General features: G+C 37.3%; 1 protein-coding gene across 1 annotated transcript in view; it reads left to right on the plus strand.

Moving 5' to 3' along the window:
• LOC139734642 (tetraspanin-18B-like) overlaps positions 1–18,402 on the plus strand; it is a 69,650-nt gene that overhangs the window by 25,305 nt on the left and 25,943 nt on the right. Inside the window, exon 2 of the mRNA XM_071645428.1 lies at positions 12,873–12,940. The gene's annotated coding sequence lies outside the window, so the exon portion shown is untranslated. The remainder of the gene's footprint in view (positions 1–12,872; positions 12,941–18,402) is intronic.

Consider the following 18,402-nt stretch of genomic DNA (forward strand, 5'->3'; position numbering starts at 1 on the left):
TTAACAATCCACTGTATACACATACACAAATGTAGTATACCGGTCTGTAATTTCTATTCATGGTTATGTTCTGTGCTGTGAAAAAGGCAGTCAGCTTCAATTTGCTAAAGTTTCATGCCCCAAATGTTTCTGATTTTACAGTATATACTTTTGATTGCCCTTTAGTCCTGAGCAAGGCAATTTTGTGAGTTTTGAAAAGTGCCTTCACATCATTATCTACCCATAATGATGGCACCTTGGTGATTTTGAACAAGTCATTTTCTCACTGCTCACATATAAAGCTTCTGTGGTGTATACGGAAATACTAGCTGTACTGCACGAACAGAGCGAAAAACTGGCCTCGAAAAGAGTGAAAGTGCGTGTCGAGTTGAGTGGTCGTATACCTGGTGCAATGCCAAGATATAATGTATCTGTATTAATGGAGGAGGGGGGGGGAGGGGGGAGGGGGGGGGGTAGGTGAAGGCTTGTGTGTTATCAATAATAGATGTACACAGTACCGGTATACTGTAGCTTCTCAAAGAGAGAGTGCGTTGGGGGCCAGTGGGTGTATTAGATGGTCGTGAACCAGTGAACCATCCCTTCATAGTTGGCATGTTGTATCCATTACCGGTATCTATGTACATCTGTGTGTGTGTCCATCTGCATGCCCGTAGGTGAGCGTGTATCTCGTAAAAATTGCAGCGCAAGGAGATAATGCATATTAACAGGAAACCGTTTTGAGGATACAATATACGTGTATGTTAGCTTCCCCTTGAAATCGGCATTTCATAACTGTAAAAGTGGGTATTTTCGTGAGAGTAAAAATTTGAGTTCTGGAGAGGAAGGTGAATTTTGTATGTTTTTGATAAAATGCAAAATCAAGACATTACACAGTGGTACATTAAAGGGGAAGGCTAGTAACTGATCAGTGGGAATCAGTGGAAATGCTGGGAGATGATTGTTCCAATCCTTATGGGATTCATTCAAGAGTTCATTGTATATCTATTGTTGTGTGAAAATGATTTGCTTCAGAATGGTCTCATATTCAAGAAATGTGCAGTTTAATGCTTCCAGGTTAGCGTCCCTGGTCAGTGACGGAGCATTAATCTGCACATTACTTGAATATAAGACCGTTCTGAAGCAAATCATTTTCACACAACAATAGATATACAATGAACTCTTGAATGAATCCCATAAGGATTGGAACAATCATCTCCCAGCATTTCCACTGATTCCCACTGATCAGTTACTAGCCTTCCCCTTTAATAAGCAAAAATATTTCTGTGCTTTTATTTTCGCGCTAGTTTCTGGTCATGGAAAATGCACAAAAATTTCCACTTTTTTCAGTACAGTGTATGTTATTTCCTTCTAAACTGACATTTTAGATGCTGTTTGTTATGAGAGATTTGTGATTGAGGAAATGCAAGAAAATTTGTTGTTACAAGGAAAAAAGGATTATGTTTTTCCGAGATACCTGTTTTTTGTGACAACACATGCAGTGTTGATTTTGGTGATAATTTTTGTTGAATCTTTATCAGTATCCTCCGGTAATGCCTCTAATATTGGTTTGTGTAGCAATTTAGAGAGTATCAGATGACTCTTGTGGAATAAAACTGTCATGTTCATCTTGAACATCACAGTATTCAGGGCCAAGATATCCTTATTAAGGTTTGATACGTACAGATTGATTTGCAGATGATCCAGAATATCTCCCATCCTTCAGCTTTCGATATAATGCACCTCAGTACATTGTATATCTTTACAATTCTATTTATTCTCATGTTTTATTTATTTTTTATTTTGCAAATACTTGGATGAAATCTTTGACCCCGTTTACAGTGCGAGGCTCGGCTGTGGCCGAGCCGCGGCCGAGCCCAGCCCCGCTTCAGTGTAAACGCACAAAAGGCCAAATGTGAGGCCAAAATTGGCCTCGCATTTGGCCTCGCTCTGGAGGTGGTCTCGGCCTTTTCTCAGTGTAAACGTAAACTGGGCCAAATGCGCGGCCAATTTTAGTCTGGCTTCCAAACCCTCTGCCTGTACTATTTCGCTGTTCAGGATATTAACCTCCTCAACGTCGAAAACTAGTATAGTTTAAGGTGGTTTTGTCCTGTAAAGGATTTTTTCCTTCGGCAAAGGCCTTTGCCCGTACGGCGACTTCGTCGCCACAGAATTCATTTGGCAAAGGGTCTGAAAACCAGACAATACCAAATTACATTTGTTTACAAGCAGAGCGCCACTACGACAAAATATTGGAAGGTTTGAATCAAAAACGCGGCCGAGCCCGGCAGTGTAAACGGACAAAATTGCGGGGCCCGGCCTCGCAATTGAGGCTGGGCTCGGCCGCGGCTCGGCCCAGCCCCGCACTGTAAATGGGGCTTTTGTCTACATACTGTAAGATACGTGGTGAAATCCAGAAGTGTCAATTTAATAGTCACATGATAGTGAACTTCTGCAGCAAATTTTTGCCCAAGGCTTGATGTGTTCAATTCATTTGGATCTGGAGCACAGAAAATGCAGTGTTTTCATAAATTCATACTATGTTGAAGGAGAAGGAATCTTGTTCATTAGTTTACTTTGAACTGATTATTATTACCTTCCATGTGTGTGCTTTCTTATCCAGATATGAAGATATGGATAGAGTAAATTCGTTTGTGCGCAAACTAAAAAACATACATTTTTAGTGATGCTTTATACAGCTGTATCATTTGTTAGTCTCTGTGTGTGTGTGTGTATCAGAGGAGACGTATGAAAACATGTTTTTCCAAGTTTCCGCACGAATGTGCCTGAAAAAATTGCCCTTTTCCGCTGCCCACACCAATTAGAGTAATGTTGGATACGTGCTTACTGGGGAAGTAATCATCGTTTGGTGAATTGGAGCATTTGCTCTAATGTACTGAAGCTCACATTTTGATGCTACTCCCATGGCTTTGGTTTGTGTTTTTTTTTAAATGAGGTTATGTCTAATCCACATCTCTGCTTGCCTGGGGGCAACTACGATTCCTGGCTGGACTAGAGTGAATAAATAGTGACATTTTGTACTTGCCTTTTTGATGTTGAGGAAGCTTGCTCCAGTGTCCACTGGGGTGAGTGGGGAAGGGTTAGTTTTTCTGGTATACTTCTCTTCCATCTAACAAAAATTGACTGAAAGGTATGGCGGAAGTAGGCCTATTTATTCATATGTCTTTTCAATATTTCTGGACATTTTTTTTAATACCCTCCCAATTGAGTAAAAAGAGTAATAGATAGGTATAGGTGCAACACAAGTAAGTGGGTATGTTGTAGTGCCCTACTGTGCTGTTTCTCTTTTTGTTCTTCATGTACATAAACATAATGCTCTTTTGAAGAAAAGTGATGATCCACTAATGGGACCCGGGGGAAAGTGAAAAGCTTTAACTATTACTAATAATCTTCCAATAGCTATTATCTCACTATCTGAATACTCCTTTTTTTTTTTGTGTGTGTATATCGTTGATATCGTCATCTGTCTTCTTTTTTTTTTTTGTACAAAAACTAAGGTGAGATAAGCAATCAATTTAGATGTTCATAAATATCAGTAAGATGTGAAATACATCAGCATCAGTGCTTGGCATCGTCTAGTCTACACTTTAGTCATTTGTCCCTGATTTTTTTTAAAGATATCAATTGCTTTTTGCCAGATCTTTGGATCCCATTTGGCAAAAACAAGAAATTGCCAGCTCTATCCAAAGCAGGATTTGCGGCACTTGTTTACAAAATATTGAAATCAAAATGTCAAGGCAGATTTTGCAGTTGGTTGTGGAATATGATTAAATTCTATATTAACATTTTAGTCAGTTTGATATGCGATGAGATGCTTGGCTTGGACTGGGGCAAAAAAGATGTTATACATCTTCAAAATGCAGCGATGTAAAGCAGAAATTAAATGACTGTACAGAAGCAGATAAATCTCCCCATGAAGCTGATACAAGTGAAATTCTGCACCCAATATCTACATGTATACACAGCGCCAAATTCCTCTTCCGTGACAGAATTTCCGTGTATACCTTTAAACACGCAGCATGTCGCTTGGCGTACTAATGAGCCATATTGTGCATTGTTAATGCCAGGGATGAGGTACGCAGGGCGTCCCATTAATTACTCTCTTCCCTCTGGCCCCCCCCCCCTCCACCAACCACCACGGCTATCGGATGCTGCAGTCAGCTGCCAGCATCAACAAATATGCAGGCCAAGGGAGGAGGAATACATCAGCAGGAGCCTCTGTGCGTCTAGATTGCCATATTCACTGGTCATGCATGACAGGACGCAATACGGGATGAGAGAGAGCGTCTCTTGTTAACCTCTAAGCTCCTAATGTGGGATGGGAATTTGTGACTATAAACCTCCCTGGTATAAACCTATTCAGTTGTAAAACACTGTAACTTATGTCAGTCATGGGGGGGGGGGGGGGGGTGGAAGCTTCCTAAGAAGAACAATGGATTATGTGATGAATCAGGTGCATTGCTATGCCAGTGCATTTAACTCTTTGTGTGCCACGTTCGCATGCCCGACTCAGTCGACAGCATGCTAAGTTTGAGTATTTTGCTCCAATGCACAAACCCGCCTAAACCAGTCAATAAATCGCCAAATGCCACAGTACAATGAAAGTGTATCTTGCGATTCCATTCCTGTCTCAGCTTGCATTTTATGTGGTGATTGAATCTCAAGTGGTGTTCCCTGTACTGGAATTTCAAGCAAATTCTGACTTTCTGTCACTGCTTAATAGTGCAAAAGTAATGCCTCTATTGCAATAATGTGGAGCCTACCCATCATTTGAAAGAAAAATAATCATAGATTTGTCATACAATTTAACATCAAAGCAAAGCGTAGCATTTTCTCTACAACTTTGCTCACTACATGTCCAGTTCAACATAAGATCTATTTAAAGTTACATAGATTTGAAAAGCAGAATGTTTTCCCAAAGCATGACTATGTTGCACTGTCTCAGGATAATGTGGTATGCAGGGGGTTTACACCATGGTACATACATGTAAAGAGTTAATCAACTAATTGTGTGAAAGGCATACTGAAGGGTGGTGCCCCCCAGTTATGGCTGCAATTATGATAGACATTAGCATACAAAAAACCTCACCCAAACCAAACAGGGAGACCTGTAGAAGCTCGTGTCAGACCAATGCTTTTTCTGGTGTTGCTAAATGGAATTAAGTACATAAGTAGGGGCCTACTTACAGTATGTATGTAGAGCCTATGTATAATCAAGACAATAGCACTCGAACAGAAAATGCTCACAGGAATCCGGTCTGTCTTTCGTAGTGGAGTCGACCAGACGAACAAAAATTTCGCAAATCTCCTGCCAAGGCTATGTCAAAACAGAGGATATTACGCAAGAGATAGACGTGCCACAAGTCTTCAGAAAGGATTATAAAGGTCATTAAATCAACAAATGAGGAATTTGTGTCACCAGGGCCCTGTGTTATGGAGAAGAGTTATAATTGATTATAGTTTTAAGTCTATGGCTGCCTGTGTGTTACGGACATTTATAATCAATTTTATCTTTTGATAAAACGGAGTCCAGATTCCACTGTGTGGATTCTTGCATGGTGATTGTCCAGTACACTGTTGTGTTTAGACTTCTTCCTTTTCTATTCTACTCCTACTCTCTTCTTCTTCTTCTTTTAACAAAGGATATAATTTTCAATAAACATAAATGTGGATTCAGTATTCAGTGAAGCACTTTCTTCGTTTTCTTTTTTTTTCTTTTCTTGAAAAGTAGGCCCTACATGTTCCCTTGACGTGTTGCTGAGGAATGGCAAATATTCTCTCTTCTTTTTTGAGGAGATGGAGCAAGTGCACTTTCGATGTCCTAGATAACGTATTTTTCTTTTAAAGATATATAGACTATTGGTCTACATCATTTTTTATTCTGTGACATCACAAATTGTTCCTATCCACAGAAAGGGGTGCATAGAATCACAACTTTTAAAGAGTCATAACTTTTGAATGAATTTTTTGGATTTTCTCAAACTTTCACAAATTGTTTCACTTTTTCTTTCTGCAGTTGTTAAATCTGCATGTGTGTGTGTGTGTGGGGGGGGGGGGGGGGAGGACTGTGTCTTTGATAAACCAGATGTCATTACATCAAGAAGCGAGTGGTTTTCAGTGGTACCTTTCAATTGTGGTTATCAATGGAAGTGTGTAGGTTAAAGGGGGGGGGGGATGAAGGGTTATGCATGATTAAAGAAACAAAAATCAAAGCAAACATTTTTTTTTTCTAAATTATATTCCATTATTTACATTTTTGTTAGCTTTTTTATTTTTGTTTTTGCTTGCTGTGAGTGTTCCAGATAGTGGAATCAAAGTTGTGTTCTATTTGAGCCCAATGACAGTGGTTCAGAAGGCTCTTAAATCTCTAGATAGTTATCTCATTCCTAAATTGGCAACACATTCTGAAAGATTAGTGTTCCCGGTTTTCTCTGGTGTTGACAAATTTTGTGGATTCCCTTCTGATTTTTGTGCCAATTTGATGAATTCAACCACCCCCAGCAAATATCTGTCCTGTGTAAGCTTTGCAGTGAAATCCAGAGGTGCCAAGTTGATGACTAGGTAGTAATTCATGCAGTAACCCCCCCCCCCCCCCCAAAAAAAAAAAAAAAAAAAAAAAAAAAAAAAATGAATGAGCTCTGATTACCACTTACAGAAATAAAGCACAAGATGTCAGATAGTATTTTACAATGGTCTATCTGCAGTTGTGGTGAAAGCTGGTCATGGAAACTGAACCCCTCCCCCCCCCAAAAAAAAAACAAAACAAACAAAAACAACAACAACAACAACAACAAACAAACAAACAGACAAACAAACAAACAAAAAACATATGAGCAAAACTAACAAGATGCATACTTGTTTATCATGATAAAGAGAGTTAAAATTTTGTCCTGGGTGTTCATATTTACTCCAGTGAGAAAAAGAAAATCAATTTTTTTTCTTCATCAAAGTCTTTCTGGCTGTAAGCCTTGACCTTTAACATTTACTGAAATAGACTACTTCCTTGTTTGTGAAAAACATGAAAGATTGCTTCCTGAATTTCCTTGTGGGTTTTTTGTTTGTGTTTGGAGACTCTTTCCTGCAGCTCCAAATTTATATGCCTTGTTTTCCATTCTTGATATTGTGCAGAGTATAACTGGGGCCAGTGCAGCTGCGATGAATGTCATTGTAATAGTAGACTCCATGGTACACATTTGATACATGATGAATCTGATGGTACAGATTCTCTGCACCAGAGAATGACCTTAGATGGTACCAGCTTATTCTCAGACAGCAAATGGCAGGTTGAAGATTATTTTCATGACAAAGACTTCCATGCATGAGTAATTTTGTGCTATTTTAGTCTTCTCAGAAGGTGCATTTTACATTGGAATTGCAGTGAGGATGGACTGATTTTGCTACAACACGCATTTCCCATAGACACTTGCCCGAGCATACTCAGGACTCGTCCTCAACATGTTAAAGGGATAGTACAGTATTGGTGGAGATGAGAATTGGGCTTTTAACTCCTTTGGAGATACCAAGAAAACACATGAAATAGTACAGAGCGTACCATTTTAAGAGGAATTCAAAGTTTATTTGATGAAAATCAGGTTTGGAATGACTGAAACATCCAAAAACAAAGTAAAACAAAACAATCGTAATAAAGTGTGGGTCCCATACTTATTAGAATCACTCTGTTTTGGATATCTCAGCCATTTCAAAACCAATTTTCATGAAATAAACGTTGAATTCCTCATGGAAATACATGCTCTTTCATATTTCATAAGAGGTTTCTCATTAGCTCACCAAAAAATGTTAGAAACCTGAAATTAGGTCTCAACCAAAACTATACGATCCCTTTAAAGCACCACAGTAATATGCTGACACCATTGTCATTTGTGGTATGCTATGGTAATAGATATGATGGTAATGCACTTTGGGTGCATTTATAAAATCTAAAAATTTTCTGAGGCAGAATTATGATCCTAAATACATTTGAGGCATTTTCAGGAGATATGTAAATGCAACAGTGTTTTCAAAACTATGCATCTAGAAATTCCAATTTGTAATGCCATTCAAAGGGCCTTTTGAAATGTATTTGAGACCAAGATCACCTCTCTACGAGTAGATAAACACAATGCCATTTTGAAACGTGTTTGAGCTGCCAAGGTCACCTTCCATGCAGTATACAACCCACAGGATACAACACGGGCCTCAGTTGACCTCTGCTTCCGGGGTAGACCTGCGCAAAGCAGCTGCTCAGTATCAACACTCGAATCGCCACTCAGCGGTTTTTAGATAAATACGGCATCCAGAGAATCACGTTAAAAACCACGTTTTCAAACGCCATTCCAAATGCGTTTTGAAAGTTGATTCTCTTTCTTGAGTTAGATGGAAGCAGCCTTAATAGCATTCTCATTCACGAAATACAAATTTGCCATGGTATATCTGGTATTTATAGTGGTAAGCATTTTGCATGTGGGCAATTCCGTGAAAAATGTTACCCGAGGGTGGAAAAATGAAAATCAAAAACAACTTTGTTTTACCCTGGAAAGTATTCAGGAAGGGTCATATCAAACTGATATGATGAAAAAATTTGGTACATTTTGGAAAAAATGTATTTTTTTAGGTATTGAAATCGTGTGTTTTTTTCTAAGACATTGCAGAAAAATTCAGTATAATTTACATGTAATTCTTCTGAAGTAGAAATTTTCCCTATAAAATGACTTTCAGGCAACCATTTTTATGCTATGATAAAGCTGATGACTCATTTTTACATCATCCTCCTTGGTATCGAAAGAAAATAATTCTTTCTTAAAAGATGAGCATTTCAATTTTTTGAATTTCCACCTCTTTCAAAGCGTAATGTCCGTAACGTTTTAGATGTAAAAGTTCTTGTAACACACTGTGTTTTGGTCTAATTTTGTTCTAAATTCAAAAGCAAAGCTAAAATGTGATATCACACAACATATCCACACAGTTTTTCGGGAACCTGCACAATTCCTTTTAAAAAGCGTTACGGACATTACATAACCAATGCGTTACGGACATTACACATTTGTGGCAAAAGTATTAGTACATATGATTATTAGGAATAGCTTAGATTCTACCCTACAATATTGATATCTGTCACAATGAATGCCCTAGCCCTTACTGAAAATTGATTTGGGACTTTACTCAGCAAAAAGTGCAGTGTTTCAACAAAGTTTTGACTAATCTGCATTCCTCTACAATATTATTTCTTGTGTCTACTTTACTCTCCCATGAAATATGTGTACATGGATGCAAGCTATCTTACAGCAACAGCATATCAAGTTGAGTAATTATACTATGATGGCAAGAATGTATGTTAAAACATTGTTAAAGAAGAGAAACAGTCAAAAACATCTCTGGACAAGGCCTTTTACACAATGGATGATCAGTTGTGGTCTGACTTGTCTGTTAAGGAAATACAGTCCAACCTCAAGTTCTAACCATGTCGTGAACGGTAGCCATCTGGATAAAATGATATTGCTGGATAAGGGAGATATGCTCTTGCATGACACTTGTAAGCAAATTGTGTAGGATATTATTTATTGACTATTCAATATTATAATTTACATGAAAATTTCATGTTTTATTATTCAATAATGTGGAAATCAAATGGAATGTGAATGAAATACACTTCCTCATTATTCCTTCTAGCAACAGTATTTTGGTTGTTAGAAATATAATGTTGTACCATAGCGATTAACATTTATGTCCTGAATCACAATTACCTTGTAAAGAATAAAAAAGTGATATGTACTTTTAGTCATATTTTGCACCGAATTATGCAAAAAAAAAAATAATGTGCCAGTCCATATCTGGATAATACAGCAATCCAGAAAAGTGATTGCTGGATAACTGAGGTTGGACTTTATGTAATGAGGATAGTCCATCAATTATGAAATTTCTGAAAAGACAAGGATCCATGAATATTTCTTTGAGTGTAGTGAAGGAGAGCCATTTTTATAACAGGATGGAATCATTAGTATCAGACCCTCTCCAACAATTGGTCAAGAACACCTTTCTTGCTTCCAAGGTGATTGATTTGGAAGCAGAATAAACAATATTCTCCAAAACAGACTTTTCTGACCCTGAAAAAGACTGTTGTACTTCAACAAACTGTTGGGGAAAAAAGAAAGTAAAACTAAACATTCATTGTGTAAAAATACATACTGAGCATTTGTTGAACCATTATTTTATTTGATTTTGATTATGCATTAGTTTTGATTAAAATAAAAGTTGTTTATTCTTGCAGAGTTACGCTCAGTGATGGCTATGTAGATGTGAATAAAAAGTGTAATGTCCGTAACATTTTCTTAAAATTACATTTTGAGTAATCAAAAGTTTGAATATCATAACAGAAAGTCAAAAGGCTGATCTATATCTTATTTATAGATCATAACTTCATTACAGGCATTAAATAAGTTGATTAAATTCCCATATGATAGATAAGTCAACAAATTGTTAAAGTAGGGGTCAATACTGACCAAATAGTCCTCAAATTGGCAACTCCTGATATAAAAGATCTCCTGAAAGGGCTATAGTAGCATTGTCCAATGTGTATTGATTACCATCCAAGTGAAAAGGATAAAAAATATTAAAACTTGCATGTGACTCCTGTCACTGAATGAAAGTGGACAAATCTGTAATGTCCGTAACGCTTAGAATGTAATGTCCGTAACACCACAATTATGGCTATAGGAGGTACATGTGTCACCTGTTTCACTAAATTTGATTTTATTTTCTTTAAACATTTCTTTACCTTTCAATTTATTCCTACAGTGGTCTAATTATGTGCTTAAACTCACAGACTTTTCAATGATTGTATAGGCATGCAAAAAATCATGTCCAAAAAATGTAATGTCCGTAACGGCCAACATTTTATGCAGTAAGTGCCAAATGATGTGGTGAAATGGAATGAAATTTTCACTGTTTATGATTTAGCCTCATATGTGAGTGATTCCATTGTATGAGTTCAGAATGAAAATATTTTGTTATCTTAATGACCTTTTGAAGTTGCAAATTTTGTCTGAAATGTAATGTCCGTAACGCTGGAACTGCCCGTGTGTGTATTACCAACAGGAAAAGACATGTATTCTGTCAGGTCACATGAAAAATAGCCACTTGCAGTTGGTCGTATTTCGTGACAGGATTCACACTCAAATCTGGCGTGCATACTTCGTGCGAACTGTGAATTACCACCCAGACGTACCACTTGCAGGTTAAAAGTAAAAGGTTCTATGAATACTTATTTGTGCAAATGGGAAAAATGTTTGCCATGATCCACCTTGTCAATATTCCATGGTTATTGTGCTTGCATAGGGCATATCTTCGTACTCAAAAAACCTTGATTTAAACTTCCATGGATAGTTGCTAGGCAGTCACGCCCAAAATTGGTCAAAAACCCAAAATGAAACACTCACCTGAATGTTACTAATCTGTTTATCATTGATACCAAGAACTCTGTCATATGATTGATTTGCTGGTGTTTTTTTTTAATAAAACCACTTGCCTCTTAGATGAAAATTGTTTTTATCATATGACTATTCTTCTGTCCTTCTAAGTGTTACATAATGAGCTTCTTTCTTTTCTGTCCACCTGTTTATTGGATTTTGAATGCCCCACAGCCCACAAGTGGCAGGGTGCGTCTTATACTGGCCTCACAGACAGACCTGAAAAATTTGCAGGTCAAGAGGACTTTTTTCATTTCCTTGCAAGTGTTTTAATGGGTGGAGCAAGAAAATTCTGGGTGTTGTGAAATTCAACCTTCGCCAAAGTAAATGACTCATTGAAATGGTCTTGCTTGTAGGATTGGTGGGGTTAATGCTGTATACCTTCATCAGACAGAGTAGCCAAACGTTGATTGCGTAGAAATACCAAGAATTTTAGTAGCCGTGTGGATGAAAAGAAATATCCTGCTAAATACAGTTTGCGATAATTTGTAGACCAAGCTGCGTATGGCTGAAATCTACAGGAATGATGACCCCTAGCCTTGTGTTCATGCAATGTTGTGATGTGTGTTTCGAATGACGGGATAAAAGATCTCAAGATTATATGCTCCGGCATTCAGATAATCACAGTCGTGCAAATTATCGTGCTCTTTCTCAAATAATCACAAAAATGCCATTATATTCACAAAATTTCATTGGATTCGGATCATGTTGCTGATAGTGCTGTTTGATGAGATGTGTATGTCCACACTGTCAAAAAAAAATCTGAAGATGCATGTATGGATTGCAATGCAAATATCAAGATTTTGATCCTGCCAATTCATGTCAGTGTGAATGTCACTACTGTGATGTAAGTCAGGGGACTTGCATAACGGTCGCTGCGCTCAAGAGAGTGATTTCAAATGTTGGTAGAAATCACATGAAACTCACCAACTGGTGTGAATAGTGATACGAAGTGTGTGAGGAATGTTTATCTGTCCAAGCAAGACGTTTACATAGTTTACTGGCATTTATAAGCATCAGAAATATTTGAAGATTTAATCTGAGATGATAGCTGATCTATCACTGGATATGATATTTGATGACGAATGTTTTTTGTCTGTTGTGACTTAAGCTCCTTATCCTTGAAGATCTCATAATCTTTTGAGACATTTGCGGCAAAAAAAAAAATAACCTTTTTTGTTTTCTTGTAGTTTTGATGCAGTCCGTACCCATGTGTCTAATTTTAGAAAACCTTGAGTACTTTTTTACATTTTGATAATATATTGAATACTTGTTTGTCAAGAATTCTTTTGCACACTACTGAATAGATTCTCCGATACTGCACGTACAAAACAGTCAGCTTCAATTGAAAAGAAATTGATTCATGTCTGAGGACTGAGCATTACCTTTGTTTCCATCTTTTCTTTGTTTTAGGAGATCTGATCTGTGAAAAGGCTCGGCACTTTTGTCCTCGGCACCAATCATTCCAGTTCATATTACAGGTAACATGTCTGACAGCAAGCTTTGAGAAAACTTGTCTCTGTGTTTGGTGTAGTGTTTACGTTGTAATGTGCTCAGTGTGGTGTTTACGTTGTAATGTGCTCAGTGTGGTGTTTATGTTGTAATGTGCTCAGTGTGGTGTTTACGTTGTAATGTGCTCAGTGTGGTGTTTATGTTGTAATGTGCTCAGTGTGGTGTTTACGTTGTAATGTGCTCAGTGTGGTGTTTACGTTGTAATGTGCTCAATGTGGTGTTCACGTAGTAGTGTGCTCAATGTGGTGTTTATGTTGTAATTTGCTCAGTGTGGTGTTTATGTTGTAGTTTGCTCAGTGTGGTGTTAATGCTGTAATGAGCTCAGTGTGGTGTTAATGTTGTAATGAGCTCAGTGTGGTGTCAATGTTGTAATGTGTGCATCGTAGTGTTAATTGTTATAATGTACTCAAATGTGGTGTAAATGGAGTAATGTGCTCAGTGTAGTAGTAGCATTGTAATGTCTTCAATGTGGTGTTACACTTGTAATTTGGTCAGTGTATGTGATGTTGTTATTGTAATGTCTTCAATGTGGATTACACATGTAATGTGTTAATGTGGGTGTTACACTCGATATACACCATGCAGATTCAGATCTTACTCATTTGACATGCACTGGGAGACTGAAAAGAAAAAATGGAAAGAACAGCAACAGAGTTGTGTTCATTCTAGCGTTCTTTCTTTCTCTCATTATCGTGGGGGTAACCCCTTTGGCAAATCATTTTCTCCAAAAGAAGGCTCTTAATTGTCTAAACCAAAGGATATACATTTTAAGCTTTATTTTTTAATTCTCCTCCAACCCAAAATGTAGGACTTGTGTGTGTGTATGTGTGTGATTTTTTTTTTTTTTTATGTGCCTTTCCTGCACAGCTGATAATGACAGTGAGTGCTTATCTTACAATTGTAAATCCCCTGTTCAGGAAGATTGTGTGAACCAATATTTCCTTTCTACTGGAAGAGAATGAGCACATTAAAAAACAAAAACTGACTTGAGTGAAGGCCTCTGTTGTGTGGTAACAGATCTCTTTCAAAGTTGTGGGGGAAATCTGGCTGATTACTGTCAAGATGGATTTGAGAAATATTTGAGAGCTAATTGGCTCATTCGCACGCAAGAGTTATCAATTTCTTGATTGGGATGTGCAAATTTAGTTCTATATGCTTCAATTCACATATGGCCCCAAAAACCTCATTTGCTGGCAAGTGCAGCACTATTAAATAATTTCACATATTGTATTGCATCAAGTAAATTGCACTTTAAGAGTTGTCAGTTTTTGCTGTGCTTTTAGAAAACCATTGATTTCAGGTGTGTGTGTGAACACGCCTAATGAGCACTGTGCATGACATCCTTTGGGCCATTTAAAATGGGCGTACTGTAAAAAGACACATAATGGTATGTCACGGACTATATAATAACGCGAGTGCAGTAATGTACAAAGAAGAGAATGTGTTTGTTTATTTTGTCCTTGAGAAGAATAGAATAAGAAACAATGCATATTTATCAAACATGCAAGGAATAGAAAAAAAAATTCTGAGGGGAATGGTCTTACAAGTGTCCATGTAGTACAAAGTTAGCTGACAGTCATATTCTGATAGTTGCATAGATTTAATATATGTCTGGTCATACTATCTTTTTTTTCCTAATCAGGAGCTACTGTTTTGTTGTTTTGTTCTTAATATTCTCAGTGAGTTTTATTATACAAGGTTACACTCTTCATTCTCCCTCAGAGATCCAGCAGATAATTAATTCCTTGAGAATCTGCAGAGGAAGAAGTTACACCTGTAATTTGAATACAATGACTTTTATATGACTCAGACATAAATACCCCAAAAGCTGTACAACATCCTAATTATAATACTCTCAGCAATAATCAGCCATTAGCAGCATGGGGACGTGTCTGTTCGTCAGCTTTTTAATCATCCCAGGTCTGTCTTTTTTTTGTGTGGCTGAGGTAGTAAACGTCTGTTTTGGAAATGTACTCTGGGAGCATCTTCTGTGTGTATACTCTGGTTAAAGGGATGGTAGGTACAGTATTGGTGGAGCTGAGAATTTGGCTTTTCACTTTTTGTGAGATACAAAGAAACCACTTATGAAATGGTACAGAGCATGCCATTCTCAGTGGAATTCAAAGTTTATTTAATGAAAATCAGTTTTAGAATGGCTGAGACATCCAAAAATAGAATAAAACAAAGCAATCGTAATAAAATGTGGGTCCACATTTTATTAGCAGACCTATTGCTCTGTTTTGGGCATCTCAGCCATTTCATAACCAATTTTCATCAAATAAACGTTGAATTCCTCTGGAATTACATGCTCTTTCATATTTCATAACTGGTTTCTCATTATCTCACCCAAAAAATGTTAAAAACCTGAAGTTAGGTCTCAACCAAAACTATACGAGCCCTTTAAAGAGAGATATACTTAAACTCCATTACTGAGGTGGCATTACTTTTGATATGAGTCATAAACCCAATAGGGGTGTACAGCAACCAATGATATACCTTGGCGTACCGGTGTTGGTAATGCTGATACATATGTCTGTAGGAGACCCTGAGCAGTTGGGAGGCTGATGAAGCCATTGCCAGCCCTCAGGGGTCATCTAAATGTAATTGAGATCCTTGCTGTATCGGTAATACAGTGATATGATCTAATCATTATGAAGTGCTTCGCCATAATGATATTCCAGTGTGCCTCTGATGGGGGTCAGGGATGGACTACATATTTGCCTGATTATGGCGGGTCAAAGAAGGGTTAGGATGGTGGGTGATGATGTATGATACACAAATATACACACATACACATAAATTGTCCATCAATTCAGTGCATCCAGTCCTTTGGACTTAGGGATCATCTCAAACAATTTTTAGATGAACAGTGATGAGTGCTATGAAGTAAAGTGCTACTAGCCTTCTCTAATGCTTTCTTGTATGTTCTATTTGAGGTAAATTTTAAGTCTTAGCTTGACAAACTCATCTGCATTACACACAAATTTGTGTTTTTTGTTTTGCTGGCTGTTGTAGTTTGTTTTGTTTTGTTTTGTTTTGCTGTTGACTGGAAAGAAAAATATGCTTGTCCCTTGCCTTGACATTTGGAGAATCAGTGGCCTGGATGGTGGATGACTATACATGCCAAAACATGACTTACCTAAAGGGTGGGAAGTCACAAGGGAGAAAAAAATGGCAGAAGGGTCGTACACCTGTGGGATGTCTGGTGCATTGGCAATACTCCAGCATAAGATTAAAGGGGGCATTCCAATACAAACTTAAAGGTATGCTTTACAGTAAAAGCTAAATGGGACACTTTAGAATGAGATTAAAGGTAAACTTTTCTCTCTTTCATATCAGTAAACGAAATGTAGTGAAGATTAGTGTTTGAGCCTGTAGGACATATTATGTAAGGTACAGTAATGTCATCATTACCCCACATAATTTGGTGTACAAATGTATGTGCAGGCCAATATAATTGACAAAGATGTCAATTCTGCATTGAAAAATTAGTAAAGTTGTTCCATAGCTTTGCTATTTGTTTTATGTGATTAAAGTAACCTTTTTTATGCCGAGGTCATTGAGTAGTCAGGCTTTTTCATTTTATAGCCTTGTGTCAATCCCCACAAACTTGACCGAATTGTAAATTAGCCAACCCCACTTTTTAAAGGCATTATTTACCATTTGCAGATGAAATAAAAACCCAGCTTTAGTGCTTTAAAACAGTTCTTAAATGTGAGTTAGGGATAGAAACAACCAATGTTAATGTTAATCGTAATCAATCAATCGTTAAGTATTGTTAAATATATGCAAAATGTGAACAATAGTTATGATAAAATTATTTCTAGAATAAAACATCTACAGGTATGGTTTATTGAGAAAAAACAGTGATATCTCCGTATATTTTAGGCTTTATTGCACTTTTTTTTTTTCATGGTAGGATGTTTTGTGGTACAAGTGACCTACACACAATGCATCAAATGTGATAACTCGAACATTTTTTTAAATCACTGTTCCCAATGGTAAACAGTACCTTTAAGGCATGACAGGTCCTCAGTCCAACAGGAAGGCCATGGCCCATAGGGGACATAATATGGATGAAGAGGCTTACATAATCGCTATTCATTGGTAATTAGTTTCCAGACTTCCCTGCCAATCAGCAATGAAAGCTTCCCCAGCAGATGTGTGTCAGTCAGCCAGCAAAGCATAGACAGGGTTAAAGGGATGGTATCTATTGGTGGAGATGAGGATTGGGCTTTTATCTTTTTGTTAGATACCAAGAAAGCACCTATAAAATAATACAGAGCATACCATTCTAGGAGTTATTCAAAGATTATTAGATGAAAATCGGTTTTGATATGGCTGAGACATCCAAAAACAAAGTAAAACAAAGCGATCCTTATAAAAGGTTGGTCCTACCTTTTGATCCTTATAAAAGGTGGGTCCTACCTTTTATTAGAAATGCTCTGTTTTGGCTATCTAAGCCATTGAAAAACCAATTTTCATCATATAAACGGCAAATCCCTCTTGGAATTACATGCTCTTTAATATTTCACAACAGGTTTCTCATTATTTCACCAAAAACTATTAGAAACCTGAAGTGAGGTCTCGGCCAAAACTATACGATCCCTTTAATTAAAAGTGGGATTCACATTGACATGAATTAGCAGTGTACCAATCATGAACTTCGCGTAGCAATCCACATCTCAAGATTCTTGCCTGTGTTGATATAGAAATCCCACAAAAGAGCACAGTTGTCAGCATTGCAATCCAAATCCCGAGAAATCTTGCAATTATTTCAGCATCATCGTGATGATTCGCACTGTGGTGTGCGTTTAAAAGCTGAAGCAATAATTCTCAAGATTATTTGTCCTGTCATTCAAAGCAAGCACAAACACAAGGGTAAAGATCACCATTTCAGTAGATTTGGGCCAAATTCAGTGTGGTCAACAAATTAATACGATTGGCAATTAGCGGGATATTTCTGTTCATCTGAACTGGCACCAAAAAAAAAAAAAAAAAAAAATCTTGAGATTTAGATCACGATCATTTTCCTTTATTACATTCATAGTTCTGTTTGCTTGATTTTACTTCAAATGATTAGAAATGAGAAATGGGGGAAAAAGGTTAAAAAAAGGAACTTTGCTTTAAAACATGTGCATGTCTGGACAAGTTGGATCTTTCTGATAACAAGAGCTCAATACAGCTGTTTGCATGAGATTTGAATGCAGTGACGATTTCCAACGAGAGTGTGGGTTTCCCCCAACCTCAAAGCAACATGACAACTATTGGAAATCATTTCAATTACACCACTGTGCTGATAAATATCTAAGGTTTATTCACACAGATATCTTTGTGCCCTCAAAGGAGTAGAACATTTTTGGCAGATTTTTTTTTCCCACCATAGCAACGAATGAATTTTATGTAAAACTGTCCTAATGTATTTGATGTT

This window comes from Diadema antillarum, unplaced genomic scaffold (genome assembly GCF_040938485.1).
Source record: "Diadema antillarum isolate AM-2024a unplaced genomic scaffold, OU_Dant_1.0 seq00000536_RagTag, whole genome shotgun sequence".
Lineage (NCBI taxonomy): Eukaryota > Metazoa > Echinodermata > Echinoidea > Diadematoida > Diadematidae > Diadema > Diadema antillarum.